Source organism: Podarcis vaucheri, assembly GCF_965113315.1.
Source record: "Podarcis vaucheri genome assembly, chromosome: 5".
Taxonomy (NCBI): Eukaryota; Metazoa; Chordata; class Lepidosauria; order Squamata; family Lacertidae; genus Podarcis; species Podarcis vaucheri.
The window spans coordinates 95,762,348-95,782,866 of NC_138763.1; positions in this window are offsets into that span (position 1 = coordinate 95,762,348).

The window sequence follows — 20,519 nt, forward strand, 5'->3', positions numbered from 1 at the left end:
TTAAAAATAAAATAAAAGCCGCATGTTTAAAGTTAAATACCTGCTTTCAGAGTTTTTTATTTTATTTTATTTTTGCACTCAAGCAGGGTATAGGTGGCTTAAAAATAAGACAAGTTAAGGGAAAAAATAAATACCAAATATATGTTTTGATCATAGTGGGGGGGGGGGGAGGGCTCTGTTAAAAACAAGCCGATAACTGCAATAAAAACACGATTAAAAGAGAATATTCAATATTAAAAACACGCAGAGAATTGCAATCGATGTAGCACACCCCCAGCCCCTTCACCAGAAGCAGTCAGTTCCCCCAAGCCGGGTGGCATGAGAAGGGTCTTCCGCTGTCAGCAGAAAGGCAGCAAGCAAGGAACCAGCGTAGCTTCCCTAAGTTGCGTGGGAGGAGCCACCACCGATAAGGCCATTTCCCGCGCCCACCCCCAAGCGTGCCAGTGAGGGCGCAGGATGGAGAGAAGGGTCTCTTCTGAAGACCTCAGGACATGGGCGAGTTTGGAGGAGGGAATACGATCTTTCCTTATCTCTCTGCACTTCAACCAATGCCAGCAAGAACCATAATGATGTAGAAACCCAAACCCAGGGGTCAGCAAACTTTTTCAGTGGGGTGCCGGTCCACTGTCCCTCAGACCCTGTGGGGGGCCGGACTATATTTTGGGAGTAAAAATGAACAAATTCCTATGCCCCACAAATAACCCAGAGATGCATTTTAAATAAAAGGACCCATTCTACTCATGTAAAAACACGCTGATTCCCGGACCAGAATGAGAAGGCCTTTGGGCCGGATCCGGCCCCTGGGCTTTAGTTTGCCTAAAGGTAAAGGACCCCTGACCATTAGGTCCAGTCGTGGCCGACTCTGGGGTTGCGGCGCTCATCTTGCTTTATTGGCTGAGGGAGCCAGAGTACAGCTTCCGGGTCATGTGGCCAGCATGACTAAGCCGCTTCTGGCGAACCAGAGCAGCACACAGAAACGCCGTTTACCTTCCCGCCGGAGCGGTACCTATTTATCTACTTGCACTCTGACGCGCTTTCGAACAGCTAGGTTGGCAGGAGCAGGGACCGAGCAACGGGAACTCACCCCGGCAGTATCCAAACTGCCGACCTTCTGATCAGCAAGCCCTAGGCTCTGTGGTTTAACCCACAGCACCACCTGTGTCCCTTTAGTTTGCCTACCCATGCTCTAACCTTTGGGTCTCGCCACGTCCCCCTCTCTGCCATCACAGCCCCCGACTCGCCTTCCCTGTGGCTGCTGCCTTGATTCTTAGCACTTAAACCTTACAGGTTAAATGCACTCTGCTGCTGCTCAGAAAGGGATCTGTTGTTGCAGCGGGCTGGACTGGATGACCTTCAAGGCCCCTTCCCAGTCCAGGATTCTGTGAAAGAAGTGCACAAGCCTTCCTTTGCAGCAACATTGCCCACTGCAGTTCCCGCACTCCTCACAAGTACAGGGTGAAGGCTTCACGAGAGAGGAAAGAAATGCTGATAAATCCATTTCTAATTTTTAGCGTAAAATAATATGCAGCAATTTTAAGGCTTCTCCTGCAAAAAATATATTAATCTTTATCCCTCCCTGCCTTGCACATTTTACCTCTTCTTTCCCATTTCACATCAACTCCTTTACAGGTTTCTTCACTTTTTTCCTCTGCAGAGTTCATGTGTTTGCATAACAGGCAGAGATAAGTAAAACCTCTCTAAGCATGGAGATTAAACCAAGGTGGTTGAAAAGCCACCTTGAATTTCTGCCTGTCCTCAGTTTGTTAAAAGAGAGAGGAACCCCTGCCAATAAAAAAGTTGGGCATCCTCCAGCTTTGCCTTTCAAAAGGAGGGAGATTAGCCTGAAACTGCTAAATTAGAAAATTAATTTAGCTGCTCAGCTTGGAATGTCAGATTTTTGCTGAAATTGTGACCGCGCGGCTTAGGGATTTTTCAAAAAAAGTTGTTCAGACGTCGAGGGCTAATTCTGTTTCCGATGATAAAAACCCATCTGATTCCACCGAAAAACATTTCAGGGGATCGTTTGTAACAGTTTGCCAACATTTTTGAGTGAATTGCAGAACGTCAGATTTTTGCTGAAATTGTGACCGCGCGGCTTAGGGATATTTTCAAAAAAAGTTGTTCAGACGTCGAGGGCTATTTCTGTTTCCGATGATAAAAACCCATCTGATTCCACCGAAAAACATTTCAGGGGATCGTTTGCAACAGTTTGCCAACATTTTTGAGTGAAATTCAGAACTTCAGATTTTTGCTGAAATTGTGACCGCGCAGCTTAGGGATTTTTTCAAAAAAAGTTCTTCAGACGTCGAGGGCTAATTCTGTTTCCGATGATAAAAACCCATCTGTTTTCACCGAAAAACTTTTCAGGGGATCGTTTGAAACAGTTTAGCACCATTTTTGAGTGAATTGCAGAACGTCAGATTTTTGCTGAAATTGTGACCGCGCGGCTTAGGGATTTTTTTATAAAAAGTTGTTCAGACGTCGAGGGCTAATTCTGTTTCCGATGATAAAAACCCATCTGATTCCACTGAAAAACATTTCAGGGGATCGTTTGTAACAGTTTGCCAACATTTTTGAGTGAAATTCAGCACTTCAGATTTTTGCTGAAATTGTGACCGCGCGGCTTAGGGATTTTTTCAAAAAAAGTTGTTCAGACGTTGAGGGCTAATTCTGTTTCCGATGATAAAAATCCATCTGATTCCACCGAAAAACATTTCGGGGGCGCCTATGTGTCGCTTTCATAGACCTAAAGGCCGCCTTCGACAGTATCCCAAGAAACTGTCTATGGAAGAAATTAGAGAGATGGGGCATAGATAGAAGGCTGTTATGGCTTATAACCCAAATACACCACGGGTCGTCAGCTAGAGTGAGACTCACACCGGCGGGAAACCTATCCAACGAGGTCCCAATAAATAGAGGTGTGCGCCAAGGCTGCATTTTGGCCCCACTCCTCTTCAACTTGTTTATTAGCGATATGAAGCTCTTTCTGAATGAGTCTCAAGCCAACATTCATGCCCCCCGCCTAGCTGATTTTCGCTGCCCTCTGCTCCTATATGCCGACGATGCAGCGATCCTTTCCTACTCTAGAGTCGGTTTATGCAGAGCTCTAAAGACCTTTGCGGCTTATTGCAAACTCAACCATCTGACAATTAATCATGGGAAATCTAAAGTCCTGGTCTTTACCAGGTCTCGGAAAACTTACAGCTGGAAGTTAGATGGAGTCCAATTAGAACAGGTTTTCAAATTTAAATACCTGGGAGTCTTTTTTCACTACAACCTAAGCTGGAAGCCATAGATACAGTATTTACTAAACAAAGGGAAAACAATACTTTATACTCTACTCCAATTTTTTGCAGCCGATGGAGCCTCCCACATCCCTTCTGCATTGAAGGTGTACCATGCAAAAGTGGTTTCCACCCTCTGTTATGCTGCCCCGCTCTGGGCCCCAGGGTCCAATTTAACATCGTTGGGGACATTGCAGAATCAGTTTCTCCGTCGCCTCCTGAAACTCCCCATGTGTGTGAGCAACGCAGCCATACGTCTGGAGTTAAGGATTGCATCATTGGAGACTGTCATCTGGAAGCAAGTCTTTGGTTATTGGCTGTCCAGCTGGCATAGGCTTCCTGACCATTACCTTTTTCAGTGCCTCTGGCGGGACGACTTTGTCAATCCGTGGGTAGGAAAAATCCATGCCAAACTTCTGAGCATCGGAATTTCCCCAGCGGACTCCTTAAAGATGAACTTACGCTCAGCCAAAAGCCTTATTGAGCAAAGATTAGCAGACATTGAAAATCAACACAACCTCGCCGGGGGTGGGGGTGTCTGCTCCCCCAGGTATCACGGAATATCCCCACCACTTGGCCTTCCATCATACATGTCATCTCTATCATCTGTACCACACCGACTTGCATTTATTCGTGCAAGGTTCAATGTCCTTCCATCGAACCTGCTGAGCCACAGATTTTCCAAGGGTTTGGTGTGTGTGACGGGAAAACTGTTGATTCTCTTCCACATATAATGTTCAACTGTCCCCTACATAGCATAGCCAGGACTAAATTCCTGGGCCCTGCTTTACTGCGTTTGGTTGGCAGGCCTGTTGGGTCACATGCCGCACTACTTTTGCAGGATACAGATCCTTCTGTAACTCTGCTGGTGGCGAGATTCCTGAATGCGGTTATCTCACACACAAAAACCACCAAAAACAACAACAGCATCAAAAACTAATCGGACAGTTATGAAGAGAGTGCATGTCGGATCTCGTCTTCAGTTTTCTTTTTTCTGGGATCCGTCCCTTGGAGCTCTCCGGGCCCCAAGCTGTTATCTGGCTCTGCTCAATGACCCACCCCTGCATCGTGATGTTCACCTTCTGGTGCCGAATATATCGGTTTTTATGCCTCTGTGCTTTTATGTTTGTACATACTTTATGGGCTAATAGCCGTAAATAAATAAATAAATAAATAAATAAATAAATAAATAAATTCTGTTTCCGATGATAAAAACCCATCTTATTCCACCGAAAAGCATTTCAGGGGATCGTTTCTAACAGTTTGCCAACATTTTTGAGTGAATTTCAGAACGTCAGATTTTTGCTGAAATTGTGACCGCTTAGGGACTTTTTCAAAAAAGGTTGTTCAGACGTCGAGGGCTATTTCTGTTTCCGATGATAAAAATCCATCTGATTCCACCGAAAAACATTTCAGGGGACCGTTTGTAACAGTTTGCCAACATTTTTGCGTGAAATTCAGAATGTCAGATTTTTGCTGAAATTGTGACTGCGCGGCTTAGGAATTTTTTCAAAAAAAGTTGTTCAGATGTAGAGGGCTAATTCTGTCTCCAGTGATAAAAACCCATCTGTTTCCACCAAAAAACCTTTCAGGGGATCGTTAGTAACAGTTTGCCAACATTTTTGATTGAATTGCAGAACGTCAGATTTCTGCTGAAATTGTGAAAAAAAGGTGTCCAGACGTCGAGGGCTAATTCTGTTTCCGGTGATAAAAACCCATCTGTTTCCACCGAAAAACCTTTCAGGGGATCGTTTGCAACAGCTTGCCAACATTTTTGAGTGAATTGCAGAACGTGAGATTTTTGCTGAAATTGTGACCGCGCGGCTTAGGGATTTTTTCAAAAAAAGTTGTTCACACGTTGAGGGCTAATTCTGTTTCTGATGATAAAAACCCATCTGTTTTCACCGAAAAACATTTCAGGGGATCGTTTGAAACAGTTTAGCACCATTTTTGAGTGAATTGCAGAACGTCAGATTTTTGCTGAAATTGTGACCGCTTAGGGACTTTTTCAAAAAAAGTTGTTCAGACGTCGAGGGCTATTTCTGTTTCCGATGATAAAAATCCATCTGATTCCACCGAAAAACATTTCAGGGGATCATTTGCAACAGTTTGCCAACATTTTTGAGTGAAATTCAGAACTTCAGATTTTTGCTGAAATTGTGACCGCGCGGTTTAGGGATTTTTTCAAAAAAAGTTGTTCAGACGTCGAGGGCTAATTCTGTTTCCGATGATAAAAACCTATCTGTTTCCATCAAAAAACCTTTCAGGGGATCGTTTGTAACAGTTTGCCAACATTTTTGAGTGAATTGCAGAATGTCAGATTTTTGCTGAAATTGTGACCGCGCGGCTTAGGGATTTTTTCAAAAAAAGTTGTTCAGACGTTGAGGGCTAATTCTGTTTCTGATGATAAAAACCCATCTGTTTTCACCGAAAAACATTTCAGGGGATCGTTTGAAACAGTTTAGCACCATTTTTGAGTGAATTGCAGAACGTCAGATTTTTGCTGAAATTGTGACCGCTTAGGGACTTTTTCAAAAAAAGTTGTTCAGACGTCGAGGGCTATTTCTGTTTCCGATGATAAAAATCCATCTGATTCCACCGAAAAACATTTCAGGGGATCATTTGCAACAGTTTGCCAACATTTTTGAGTGAAATTCAGAACTTCAGATTTTTGCTGAAATTGTGACCGCGCGGTTTAGGGATTTTTTCAAAAAAAGTTGTTCAGACGTCGAGGGCTAATTCTGTTTCCGATGATAAAAACCTATCTGTTTCCATCAAAAAACCTTTCAGGGGATCGTTTGTAACAGTTTGCCAACATTTTTGAGTGAATTGCAGAATGTCAGATTTTTGCTGAAATTGTGACCGCGCGGCTTAGGGATTTTTTCAAAAAAAGTTGTTCAGACGTCGAGGGCTAATTCTGTTTCCGATGATAAAAACCCATCTGTTTTCACCGAAAAACTTTTCAGGGGATCGTTTGCAACAGTTTGCCAACATTCTTGAGTGAAATTCAGAACTTCAGATTTTTGCTGAAATTGTGACCGCGCGGCTTAGGGATTTTTTCAAAAAAAGTTGTTCAGACGTCGAGGGCTAATTCTGTTTCTGATGATAAAAACCCATCTGATTCCACTGAAAAACATTTCAGGGGATCGTTTGTAACAGTTTGCCAACATTTTTGAGTGAATTGCAGAATGTCAGATTTTTGCTGAAATTGTGACCGCGCGGCTTAGGGATTTTTTCAAAAAAAGTTGTTCAGATGTTGTGATGGGGTGATGAGCTGCTTGTGCGTAAAAGCGTAGTCCCTCAGAGTCTGTGCAAGTTCACAAACCTCTGTCTGTGAGGGAGCCCCTCAGACATGGCTGCTCTAGTCACTTGCAGATTCCGACAGTGGTTGCTTTCGGAATCGTTTCCAGCATAAAAGCTCCTTAACGGAAACACGTCTTCTGGACTCGCGGCGTGACAGTTTCCGGCGAGGAGTGGGTCTCCCTATGGGAGGCTCAGATACCTCCCCACTGTTCTCGCTGGACATGTCCCTGAACCCTCCCTCTTGCTCGCTTTCCCTCAGAGATCCACCTCTCCCCCTGCTGGTTCCTGCTTCAGCTGCTGAGTCTCTCCCAGCCTCCGTGAGCCCTTCCACCAGAGACCCACCTCTCCCCCTGCTGGTGCCTGCTTCCGCTGCTGAGTCTCTCCCAGCCTCTGTGAGCCCTTCCACCACCTGTTCCTCCGATGGCAGTTCCCTGACATCCACCTCCCCTCCAAGGCCCCCTTCACCCCCTCCCGTTCCCTCTCCTCTGGGCCGTGAGGAGGTAAAACCCCGTAACGAATCCTCTTCATCTTCAGACGTCTCAAACATTTCCCTCCATCGGTCGCCGTTCCGGCTCGCTGAATCCTCCTCCTCCTCGGAATCTGTGAACCCCTCCAACTCTTCTTCTTCGTCGGTGGTGGCAAAGTATTCCCTCCGGAACCTCGCTACAGGCTGAGGTTTACGTGGGAACCTCTGATGAAAAGTTTCTATTAAAACCTCGTCATTGACATCCTCTGCCATGACCCAGGTGTTTTCCGACTCCGGTTCCCCTTCCCACATTACCAAATACTCTACTTGATCTCCCTTCCACCTGGAATCGAGGATCTCCGCTACATGGTAGCTGTGTTCCCTTTCCTCCATTGCTGGTCCCCGAGTGACCCTCCCTTCTCTGTCCCCTTTATACGGTGACAGCAACGACCTGTGGAAAACTGGGTGCAGCTTCATGTGGTTCGGTAACCGGAGTCTGAAAGCCACTGGGTTGACCTGTTGCGTGACTTCAAATGGACCCAATCTTTTGGGTCTTAACTTCTTACAACCCCCTTTGAATGGTAACCCTTGGGTTGACAGCCACACCTGGTCCCCCACCCTAATGGTTTCACCTTCTCTTCTGTTTTTATCTGCCTGCCTCTTATATTCCTCCTTGGCCCTGTCTAAGGTCAGTTGGAGCTGACGATGGATCGCTTCCATTTCTTCTACGAACTGTTTGGCAGCTGGAACGCTCCATCTCTCCCCTTCCCCCCCTGGGAAAGCCCTGGGATGGCACCCGTAATTAGCCAAAAAGGGGCTCATCCCTGTGGACACGTTCTCCGCATTGTTGTAGGCAAATTCCGCCAACGCCAGCTTCTCCACCCAATCATTCTCTCTGTCATTGACATAACACCTCAAATATTGCTGGAGGATGCCATTGGCTCTTTCCGCCTGCCCGTTGGTTTCAGGATGCCGGGCAGTCGAAAAATTGACCTCTACATGCAGCAAGCTCATGAGCTTCCTCCAGAACCTGGAAGTAAATTGTTTCCCTCGGTCTGAAACCACCCTCAAGGGGGCGCCATGCAACCTAAACACATTTTCTACAAACAATTTAGCTGTTTCTTCTGCCGTGACAGCATGTGAGCAGGCTATAAAGTGGGCCATTTTGGTCTACCACAACCATGATGGCTGTTTTCCCTCTGGCCTTTGGCAGATCAGTCATGAAATCTATTGCCACTGCTTCCCATGGTCTTTCAGGTGTGGGTAGCGGTTCTAATAACCCTGCCGGCGCCCGCCTCTCCCCTTTGGCTCGCTGGCATTGGTCACAACCTCTCACATACTCCCGCACATCTTCCCTGACCTTGGGCCACCAAAATTCCCTGGTAACCAGCCACATGGTTTTGTGTTGCCCAAAATGCCCTGCTGTGGGGCTATCGTGCAGCTGCTTGAGTACCTTTCCCCTCAACTCTCCTTCAGGTATATATAACGCTCCCTTGTAATACAACGCCCCGTTTCTCTCCTCAAAACCTCCGGGTTTATCTCCCTCCCTCCTGAGACCCCTGAGTTTGTCCTGGGCGTATTCATCATTCTCCGTTCCCTCTACCAGTTCTCTTTGCCCCACCAATGCCGCCCCACACACCCAGCGGTCCTCTGGAATGACATGTCTTTCTTCGGGTGCTCCCTCCCCCTCCAAATATTCAGGTTTGCGTGAGAGAGCGTCCGCCCTAATGTTCTCTGGGCCTGGCACGTAACAAATCTCAAAGTTAAATTTGGAGAACTCCTGAGCCCATCTCAACTGCCGTTGGTTGAGTACTCGTGCCGTTCTCCAATACTCTAGGTTCTTGTGGTCAGTGCACACTTGCACCTTGTGTTGTGCGCCAATTAGCAGGTGCCTCCATCTCCGGAAAGCCTCATGAATGGCAAGTAGTTCTCGGTCATACACTGTGTAGTTCCTCTCGGATTTGTTCAGCTTTCGCGAAAAAAAGGCACACGGTCTCCACTCTGACTCCTCCTTTCCTGGCTGCAGAAGAAGCACCGCCCCTATGGCTCTGTCTGATGCGTCTGTTTCGACTCTCATCTTCTTTTGTAAATCCACATGCAGAAGTTGTTCTTCAGAGGCGAAGGCCCTTTTTAGTTCCTCAAATGCTTGCTCCGCCTCCTCAGTCCAAACAAATTTCTTCTTACTGCTGAGACAGTCCGTAATGGCTGCCGTCAGGTGCGCAAAATTTCGGATGAACTTACGATAAAAGTTCCCAAACCCTAGGAACCTCTGCACATCCTTCTTTGTTTTGGGTGTTTTCCATTCCAGCACTGCCTGGACCTTTCCGGGATCCATGGCCAGTCCCTTGTCTGACAGGCGGTACCCCAGGAATTCCACCTCCTTGGTATGAAACTGACACTTCTCCAGTTTCACCCACAGCCGGTTGGCTTGCAGCCTGCTCAACACTTCTCTGACGTCTCTCACATGCTGCTCCTCATTCTCAGAATACACCAACACGTCATCTAGGAAGGCCACACAATTCTTGTAAAGCAAAGACCCCAGTACGTGGTTCATAAACGATTGAAAGCACGCCGAGCCTGCTTGTAGACCGAAGGGCATTACTAAATATTCAAATGCCCCCAAAGGGGTGAACATGGTGGTTTTCCATTCATCCCCTTTTCTTATACGTATCAGGTTGTACGCCCCCCTTAGGTCCAGCTTTGTAAAAATCTTTCCCTTCCGCACCCTGGTCAAAATGTCGTCAATCCTAGGCATAGGGAAGGCCACTGGTTCTGACACTGCGTTTAAAGCCCTGAAGTCACACACAAGTCTCGGCTTGTCCGTGTTTTTTTTTATCCACAAAAAACACTGGGCTACCTCCCACCGCTCTTGACTCTCTGATGAAACCTCTCTTCAGGTTCTTGTCAATGAACTCTCTTAGCTCCTGCATCTCTCTGTCTGACATGGCATACAACTTGCCTACAGGGAGCTGTGCCCCAGGGAGTAAATTGATTTGACAATCAAAGGGTCTATGCGGGGGTAGTTGGTCAGCTTCCCTTTCGCTGAACACGTCGCTGAGATCTGCGTATTGTCGTGGTACCTTCACTTTCTCCGTTGCTTCCGTCCCTGCTAGGGTAGCTTGGGCTCCTGCTGAACCCTTTCCCTCCTTGCAGTGTTCTAAGCAATGTGCGGAACCAAAGGAAACCACTCTCTGATGCCAGCCCACCAGCGGATCATGTAACGCCAGCCAGCTCACCCCCAAAATAATGGGAGGCCCTCCCAAGGTGGCCACATTAAACGCTATCAGTTCTGTGTGCCTTGCCACCTTCATTATCATTGGGACGGTCTGCAAGCTGACTTCTCCTCCCAACAGCTCCCTGCCATCGATCGTGGTCACCTGCAGGGGGTTGCTTAAAGCGATCGTCTGTATCTGGTGTTCAGCTGCAAACTCTCTGCTCATGAAATTGCAGGAGCTGCCTGAGTCCAACAGCGCCTTTATCTTTAGAGGGTATCCGTTTTGCAGCTCTAGTGACACTTCTATCAGTAGGGCAGGTTTAGGAGGTTTTGGCGTGGGCACTTTCACTGCTCTTTGGCCTGGCTGCTGTGCCCCGACGGTGGCAGCCAGGCGTTGGCTTTTACTTGCTCCGGTATTTCCTCCACTCCTCCCTCAACAGCTCCCACCATCCCTTGCCATTCCTTCCTCTGGGGGCAGACTCTGGCAAAGTGACCTGGCTGTTGGCAGAGATAGCATTTCCGGGCGCCTTTTCCCTCCTTCTTTCCCCCCTCACTGGGCTTTGAAACTGCGCGTGCGTGCGCTGTTCCGATTTCCATCGGCTCTGCCGGCGGGAAAGCTGGCTCTGGAATGTCTGGAATGCGGAACTCCTTCCAACGTTCCCCCTTCCCTTCCCGCCTCTCCAAGGCTCTCGCCTCCTGGCGCGCTCCTATGGTCAGCGCAGATTTGGTCAGCTGATCCATAGAAACCGCCCTGGGACTCCGGGACAGTTCGTCTTTCACAGCCGAAGCAAGGCCTTCTTCAAATAGCATTTGAATGGGTTCCGCCGATAAGTCCCACCCCAATCTGTGAACCAGCATGGTGAACTCAGTCCAGTACTCACGGACAGATCGGTTGCAAGCCATTAGCTGTCTGCGCACCACTCCTTCCTCAATATCGCTGGAAAACATGAGATCCATTGCACGAAAGAACTTCATTGTGTCCTTTAGGACGTCATTATTCGTTGCCATCAGGGGTCTAACCCAGTCCCTCGCCCCCCTTTCAAGATGCCCAATCACGAAAGCCACTCGCAATTCCTCGTCAGGGAATTCATCAAACTGCACATTGAGGGCATATTGCATCTCTGTTCTAAAGGCATGGTAGTCCTTGGGGTCCCCCCCAAACTTCTGCACCAATCCTGGTACCTTTCTGGTGAACTGGGTGGCTTTCCCCTTCTTGTCTGCATCCTGAGCCCTTCTCTCCTCAAGCCTCGCCGTCTGCAGCGCCAGTTGGATTTCCAACGCTCGGTACCTTTCTTCCAAGCTTGGACCCGCTCCAACTCCTGCTTCTCCGGTTCCGGCTGGGTCGCTCATGATGCCTTCTCCTGCACAAACAGCTTACAAAGACTGTCGGAATGCTGTGATGGGATGATGAGCTGCTTGTGCGTAAAATCGTAGTCCCTCAGAGTTTGTGCAAATCCACAAACCTCTGTCTGTGACGGAGCCCCTCAGACATGTCTGCTCTAGTCACTTGCAGATTCCGACAGTGGTTGCTTTCGGAATCATTTCCAGCATAAAAGCTCCTTAACGGAAACACTTCTTCTGGACTCACGGCGTGACAGCTTCTGGCGAGGAATGGGTCTCCCTATGGAAGCTTCAGACACCTCCCCACTGTTCTCGCTGGACGTGTCCCTGGTTCCTGCTTTAGCTGCTGAGTCTCTCTCAGCCTCCGTGAGACTTTCTACCAGAGACCCACCTCTCCCCCTGCTGGTTCCTGCTTCAGCTGCTGAGTCCCTCCCAGCCTCCGTGAGCCCTTTCCCCACCTGTTCCTCCGATGGCAGTTCCCTGACCCCGGGGCTTAGAAATTTTTTTTTTCACAGGTTAAGTTGTCGAGGGTTGATTTCTTGGCCTATGATAAAAAGCCTTCTGTTTCCACCGCCAAACCTTTCCGGGAAGAATTTGCAAAACTTTGGCACCATCTTTGAGTGAATTAGAGAATTTCAGATTTTTGCTGAAGTTGTGACCCCGGGGCTTAGAAAATTTTTTTTTCACACGTTACGTCTTCAAAGGCTGATTTCATGTCGTATGATAAAAAGCCGTCTGTTTCCACCGCCAAACCTTTCCGGGGAGTATTTGCAAAACTTTGGCACCATCTTTGAGTGAATTGGAGAATTTCAGATTTTTGCTGAAGTTGTGACCTCGGGGCTTAGAATTTTTTTTTTCACAGGTTAAGTTGTTGAGGGTTGATTTCTTGGCCTATGATAAAAAGCCTTCTGTTTCCACCGCCAAACCTTTCAGGGGAGAATTTACAACAGTTTAGCACCATTTTTGAGTGAATTTGAGAATTTCAGATTTTTGCTGAAGTTGTGACTCCGGGGCTTAGAAATTTTTTTCCCCACAGGTTAAGTTGTTGAGGGTTGATTTCTTGGCCTATGATAAAAAGCCTTCTGTTTCCACCGCCAAACCTTTCAGGGGAGAATTTACAACAGTTTAGCACCATCTTTGAGTGAATTGGAGAATTTCAGATTTTTGCTGAAGTTGTGACCCCGGGGCTTAGAATTTTTTTTTTCACAGGTTAAGTTGTCGAGGACTGATTTCATGTCCTATGAAAAAAAGCCTTCTGTTTCCACCGCCAAACCTTTCAGGGGAGAATTTGCAAGAGATTAGCACCATCTTTGAGTGAATTGGAGAATTTCAGATTTTTGATGAAGTTGTGACCCCGGGGCTTAGAATTTTTTTTTTCACAGGTTAAGTTGTCGAGGACTGATTTCATGTCCTATGAAAAAAAGCCTTCTGTTTCCACCGCCAAACCTTTCAGGGGAGAATTTGCAAGAGATTAGCACCATTTTTGAGTGAATTAGAGAATTTCAGATTTTTGCTGAAGTTGTGACCCCGGGGCTTAGAAAATTTTTTTTTCACACGTTACGTCTTCGAAGGCTGATTTCATGTCGTATGATAAAAAGCCGTCTGTTTCCACCGCCAAACCTTTCAGGGGAGTATTTGCAAAACTTTGGCACCATCTTTGAGTGAATTGGAGAATTTCAGATTTTTCCTGAAATTGTGACCCCGGGGCTTAGAATTTTTTTTTTCACAGGTTAAGTTGTCGAGGGTTGATTTCTTGGCCTATGATAAAAAGCCTTCTGTTTCCACCGCCAAACCTTTCAGGGGAGAATTTACAACGGTTTAGCACCATTTTTGAGTGAATTTGAGAATTTCAGATTTTTGCTGAAATTGTGACCCCGGGGCTTAGAAATTTTTTCCCCCACAGGTTAAGTTGTTGAGTGTTGATTTCTTGGCCTATGATAAAAAGCCTTCTGTTTCCACCGCCAAACCTTTCAGGGGAGAATTTACAACAGTTTAGCACCATTTTTGAGTGAATTGGAGAATTTCAGATTTTTGCTGAAGTTGTGACCCCGGGGCTTAGAAAATTTTTTTTTCACACGTTACGTCTTCGAAGGCTGATTTCATGTCCTATGATAAAAAGCCGTCTGTTTCCACCGCCAAACCTTTCCGGGAAGAATTTGCAACACGTTGGCACCATCTTTGAGTGAATTGGAGAATTTCAGATTTTTCCTGAAATTGTGACACCGGGGCTTAGAATTTTTTTTTTCACAGGTTAAGTTGTCGAGGGTTGATTTCTTGGCCTATGATAAAAAGCCTTCTGTTTCCACCGCCAAACCTTTCAGGGGAGAATTTACAACAGTTTAGCACCATTTTTGAGTGAATTTGAGAATTTCAGATTTTTGCTGAAATTGTGTCCCCGGGGCTTAGAAATTTTTTTCCCCACAGGTTAAGTTGTTGAGGGTTGATTTCATGTCCTATGAAAAAAAGCCTTCTGTTTCCACCGCCAAACCTTTCAGGGGAGAATTTGCAAGAGATTAGCACCATTTTTGAGTGAATTAGAGAATTTCAGATTTTTGCTGAAGTTGTGACCCCGGGGCATAGAAAATTTTTTTTTCACACGTTAGGTCTTCGAAGGCTGATTTCATGTCCTATGATAAAAAGCCGTCTGTTTCCACCGCCAAACCTTTCCGGGAAGAATTTGCAACACGTTGGCACCATCTTTGAGTGAATTGGAGAATTTCAGATTTTTCCTGAAATTGTGACCCCGGGGCTTAGAATTTTTTTTTTCACAGGTTAAGTTGTCGAGGACTGATTTCATGTCCTATGAAAAAAAGCCTTCTGTTTCCACCGCCAAACCTTTCACGGGAGAATTTGCAAGAGATTAGCACCATTTTTGAGTGAATTAGAGAATTTCAGATTTTTGCTGAAGTTGTGACCCCGGGGCTTAGAAAAAATTTTTTTCACACGTTACTTCTTCGAAGGCTGATTTCATGTCCTATGAAAAAAAGCCTTCTGTTTCCACCGCCAAACCTTTCACGGGAGAATTTGCAAGAGATTAGCACCATTTTTGAGTGAATTAGAGAATTTCAGATTTTTGCTGAAGTTGTGACCCCGGGGCTTAGAAAAAATTTTTTTCACACGTTACTTCTTCGAAGGCTGATTTCATGTCATATGATAAAAAGCCTTCTGTTTCCACCGCCAAACCTTTCAGGGGAGTATTAGCAACACGTTGGCACCATCTTTGAGTGAATTGGAGAATTTCAGATTTTTGCTGAAGTTGTGACCCCGGGGCTTAGAATTTTTTTTCCCCACAGGTTAAGTTGTCGAGGACTGATTTCATGTCCTATGATAAAAAGCCGTCTGTTTCCACCGTCAAACCTTTCCGGGAAGAATTTGCAACACGTTGGCACCATCTTTGAGTGAATTGGAGAATTTCAGATTTTTGCTGAAGTTGTGACCCAGGGCTTAGAATTTTTTTTTTCACAGGTTAAGTTGTCGAGGGTTGATTTCTTGGCCTATGATAAAAAGCCTTCTGTTTCCACCGCCAAACCTTTCAGGGGAGAATTTGCAACAGTTTAGCACCATTTTTGAGTGAATTGGAGAATTTCAGATTTTTGCTGAAGTTGTGACCCCGGGGCTTAGAAATTTTTTTTTTCCACAGGTTAAGGTGTCGAGGGTTGATTTCTTGGCCTATGATAAAAAGCCTTCTGTTTCCACCGCCAAACCTTTCAGGGGAGTATTTGCAACACATTGGCACCATCTTTGAGTGAATTGGAGAATTTCAGATTTTTGCTGAAGTTGTAACCCCGGGGCTTAGAATTTTTTTTTTCACAGGTTATGTCTTCGAAGTCTGATTTCATGTCATATGATAAAAAGCCTTCCGTTTCCACTGCCAAACCTTTCAGGGGAGTATTTGCAAAACTTTGGCATCATCTTTCAGTGAATTGGAGAATTTCAGATTTTTGCTGAAGTTGTGACCCCGGGGCTTAGAAATTTTTTTTTCACAGGTTATGTCTTCGAAGTCTGATTTCATGTCCTATGATAAAAAGCCTTCTGTTTCCACGGCCAAACCTTTCAGCGGAGTATTTGCAAAACTTTGGCACCATCTTTGAGTGAAATGGAGAATTTCAGATTTTTGCTGAAGTTGTGACCCCGGGGCTTAGAAATTTTTTTTTCCACAGGTTAAGTTGTCGAGGGCTGATTTCATGTCCTATGATAAAAAGCCTTCTGTTTCCACCGCCAAACCTTTCAGGGGAGAATTTGCAACAGTTTAGCACCATCTCTGAGTGAATTGGAGAATTTCAGATTTTTGCTGAAATTGTGACCTCGGGGCTTAGAATTTTGTTTTTCACAGGTTAAGTTGTCAAGGGTTGATTTCTTGGCCTATGATAAAAAGCCTTCTGTTTCGTCCGCCAAACCTTTCAGGGGAGTATTTGCAAAACTTTGGCACCATCTTTGAGTGAATTGGAGAATTTCAGATTTTTGCTGAAGTTGTGACCCCGGGGCTTAGAATTTTTTTTTTTCCACAGGTTAAGTTGTCGAGGGCTGATTTCATGTCCTATGATAAAAAGCCTTCTGTTTCCACCACCAAACCTTTCAGGGGAGAATTTGCAAGACGTTGGCACCATCTTTGAGTGAATTGGAGAATTTCAGATTTTTGCTGAAGTTGTGACCCCGGGGCTTTGAATTTTTTTTTCCACAAGTTAAGTCGTCGAGGGCTGATTTCATGTCCTATGATAAAAAGCCTTCTGTTTCCACCGCCAAACCTTTCAGGGGAGAATTTACAACAGTTTAGCACCATTTTTGAGTGAATTGGAGAATTTCAGATTTTTGCTGAAATTGTGACCCCGGCGCTTAGAATTTTTTTTTTCACAGGTTAAGTTGTCGAGGGTTGATTTCTTGGCCTATGATAAAAAGCCTTCTGTTTCCACCGCCAAAACTTTCAGGCGAGAATTTACAACAGTTTAGCACCATCTTTGAGTGAATTGGAGAATTTCAGATTTTTGCTGAAGTTGTGACCCCGGGGCTTAGAAATTTTTTTTTTCACAGGTTAAGTTGTCGAGGGTTGATTCCTTGGCCTATGATAAAAAGCCTTCTGTTTCCACCGCCAAACCTTTCAGGGGAGAATTTGCAACAGTTTAGCACCATTTTTGAGTGAATTGGAGAATTTCAGATTTTTGCTGAAGTTGTGACCCCGGGGCTTAGAAATTTTTTTTTTCACAGGTTAAGTTGTCGATGGCTGATTTCTTGGCCTATGATAAAAAGCCTTCTGTTTCCACCGCCAAACCTTTCAGGGGAGTATTTGCGAAACTTTGACACCATCTTTGAGTGAATTGGAGAATTTCAGATTTTTGCTGACGTTGTGACCCCGGGGCTTAGAAATATTTTTTTCCACAGGTTAAGTCGTCGAGGGCTGATTTCATGTCCTATGATAAAAAGCCGTCTGTTTCCACCGCCAAACCTTTCCGGGAAGAATTTGCAACACGTTGGCACCATCTTTGAGTGAATTGGACAATTTCAGATTTTTGCTGAAATTGTGACCACGGGGCTTAGAATTTTTTTTTTCCACAGATTAAGTTGTTGAGGGCTGATTTCTTGGCCTATGATAAAAAGCCTTCTGTTTCCACCGCCAAACCTTTCAGGGGAGAATTTACAACAGTTTAGCACCATTTTTGAGTGAATTGGAGAATTTCAGATTTTTGCTGAAGTTGTGACCCCAGGGCTAGGAAATTTTTTTTTCACAGGTTAAATAGTCGAGGGCTGATTTCTTGGCCTATGATAAAAAGCCTTCTGTTTCCACTGCCAAACCTTTCAGGGGAGAATTTACAACAGTTTAGCACCATTTTTGAGTTAATTGGAGAATTTCAGATTTTTGCTGAAACTGTGACCCTGGGGCTTAGAATTTTTTTTTTTCACAGGTTAAGTTGTTGAGGGTTGATTTCTTGGCCTATGATAAAAAGCCTTCTGTTTCCACCGCCGAACCTTTCAGGGGAGTATTTGCAAAACTTTGGCACCATTTTTGAGTGAATTGGAGAATTTCAGTTTTTTCCTGAAATTGTGACCCCGGGGCTTAGAATTTTTTTTTTCACAGGTTAAGTTGTCGAGGGTTGATTACTTGGCCTATGATAAAAAGCCTTCTGTTTCCACCGCCAAACCTTTCAGGGGAGAATTTGCAACAGTTTAGCACCATTTTTGAGTGAATTGGAGAATTTCAGATTTTTGCTGAAATTGTGACCCCGGGGCTTAGAATTTTTTTTTTTTCACAGGTTATGTCTTCTAAGTCTGATTTCATGTCCTATGATAAATAGCCTTCTGTTTCCACCGCCAAACCTTTCAGGGGAGTATTTGCAAAACTTTTGCACCAACTTTGAGTGAATTGGAGAATTTCAGATTTTTGCTGAAATTGTGACCCCGGGGCTTAGAAATTTTTTTTTTCACAGGTTAAGTTGTCGAGGGCTGATTTCATGTCCTATGATAAAAAGCCTTCTGTTTCGACCGCCAAACCTTTCAGGGGAGAATTTGCAACACGTTGGCACCATCTTTGAGTGAATTGGAGAATTTCAGATTTTTGCTGAAGTTGTGACCCCGGGGCTTAGAAATTTTTTTTCCCCACAGGTTAAGTTGTTGAGGGTTGATTTCTTGGCCTATGATAAAAAGCCTTCTGTTTCCACCGCCAAACCTTTCAGGGGAGAATTTGCAACAGTTTAGCACCATTTTTGAGTGAATTGGAGAATTTCAGATTTTTGCTGAAATTGTGACCCCGGGGCTTAGAATTTTTTTTTTCACAGGTTAAGTTGTCGAGGGCTGATTTCATGACCTATGATAAAAAGCCTTCTGTTTCCACCGCCAAACCTTTTAGGGGTGAATTTGCAACAGTTTAGCACCATTTTTGAGTGAATTGGAGAATTTCAGATTTTAGCTGAAGTTGTGACCCCGGGGCTTTTTTTCACAGGTTAAGTTGTCGAGGGTTGATTTCTTGGCCTATGATAAAAAGCCTTCTGTTTCCACCGCCAAACCTTTCAGGGGAGTATTTGGAAAACTTTTGCACCATCTTTGAGTGAATTGGAGAATTTCAGATTTTTGCTGAAATTGTGACCCAGGGGTTTAGAATTTTTTTTATTCACAGGTTAAGTTGTCGAGGGCTGATTTCATGACCTATGATAAAAAGCCTTCTGTTTCGACCGCCAAATCTTTCAGGGGAGAATTTGCAATAGTTTAGCACCATTTTTGAGTGAATTGGAGAATTTCAAATTTTTGCTGAAGTTGTGATCCCGGGGCTTAGAAATTTTTTTCCCCACAGGTTAAGTTGTCGAGGGCTGATTTCATGACCTATGATAAAAAGCCGTCTGTTTCCACCGCCAAACCTTTCCGGGAAGAATTTGCAACACGTTCGCACCATCTTTGAGTGAATTGGAGAATTTCAGATTTTTGCTGAAGTTGTGACCCCGGGGCTTAGAATATTTTTTTTTCACACGTTACGTCTTCGAAGGCTGATTTCATGTCCTATGATAAAAAGCCTTCTGTTTCCACCACCAAACCTTTCAGGGGAGAATTTGCAAGACGTTGGCACCATCTTTGAGTGAATTGGAGAATTTCAGATTTTTGCTGAAGTTGTGACCCCGGGGCTTTGAATTTTTTTTTTCACAAGTTAAGTCGTCGAGGGCTGATTTCATGTCCTATGATAAAAAGCCTTCTGTTTCCACCGCCAAACCTTTCAGGGGAGAATTTACAACAGTTTAGCACCATTTTTGAGTGAATTGGAGAATTTCAGATTTTTGCTGAAATTGTGACCCCGGGGCTTAGAATTTTTTTTTTCACAGGTTAAGTTGTCGAGGGTTGATTTCTTGGCCTATGATAAGAAGCCTTCTGTTTCCACCGCCAAACCTTTCAGGGGAGTATTTGCAAAACTTTGGCACCATCTTTGAGTGAATTGGAGAATTTCAGATTTTTGCTGAACTTGTGACCCCGGGGCTTAGAAATTTTTTTTTTCACATGTTACGTCTTCGAAGGCTGATTTCATGTCCTATGATAAAAAGCCTTCTGTTTCCACCGCCAAACCTTTCAGGGGAGAATTTGCAAGACGTTGGCACCATCTTTGAGTGAATTGGAGAATTTCAGATTTTTGCTGAAGTTGTGACCCCGGGGCTTTGAATTTTTTTTTTTCACAAGTTAAGTCGTCGAGGGATGATTTCATGTCCTATGATAAAAAGCCTTCTGTTTCCACCGCCAAACCTTTCAGGGGAGAATTTACAACAGTTTAGCACCATTTTTGAGTGAATTGGAGAATTTCAGATTTTTGCTGAAGTTGTTACCCCGGGGCTTAGAAATTTTTTTTTCACAGGTTAAGTTGTCGAGGGTTGATTTCTTGGCCTATGATAAAAAGCCTTCTGTTTCCACCGCCAAACCTTTCAGTGGAGAATTTGCAACAGTTTAGCACCATTTTTGAGTGAATTGGAGAATTTCAGATTTTTGCTGAAGTTGTGACCCCGGGGCTTAGAAATTTTTTTTTTCACAGGTTAAGTTGTCGAGGGCTGATTTCTTGGCCTATCATAAAAAGCCTTCTGTTTCCACCGCCAAACCTTTCAGGGGAGTATTTGCAAAACTTTGGCACCATCTTTGAGTGAATTGGAGAATTTCAGATTTTTGCTGACGTTGTGACCCCGGGGCTTAGAAATTTTTTTTTCCACAGGTTAAGTTGTCGAGGGCTGATTTCATGTCCTATGATAAAAAGCCGTCTGTTTCCACCGCCAAACCTTTCAGGGGAGAATTTGCAAGACGTTGGCACCATCTTTGAGTGAATTGGAGAATTTCAGATTTTTGCTGAAGTTGTGACCCCGGGGCTTTGAATTTTTTTTTTCACAAGTTAAGTCGTCGAGGGCTGATTTCATGTCCTATGATAAAAAGCCTTCTGTTTCCACCGCCAAACCTTTCA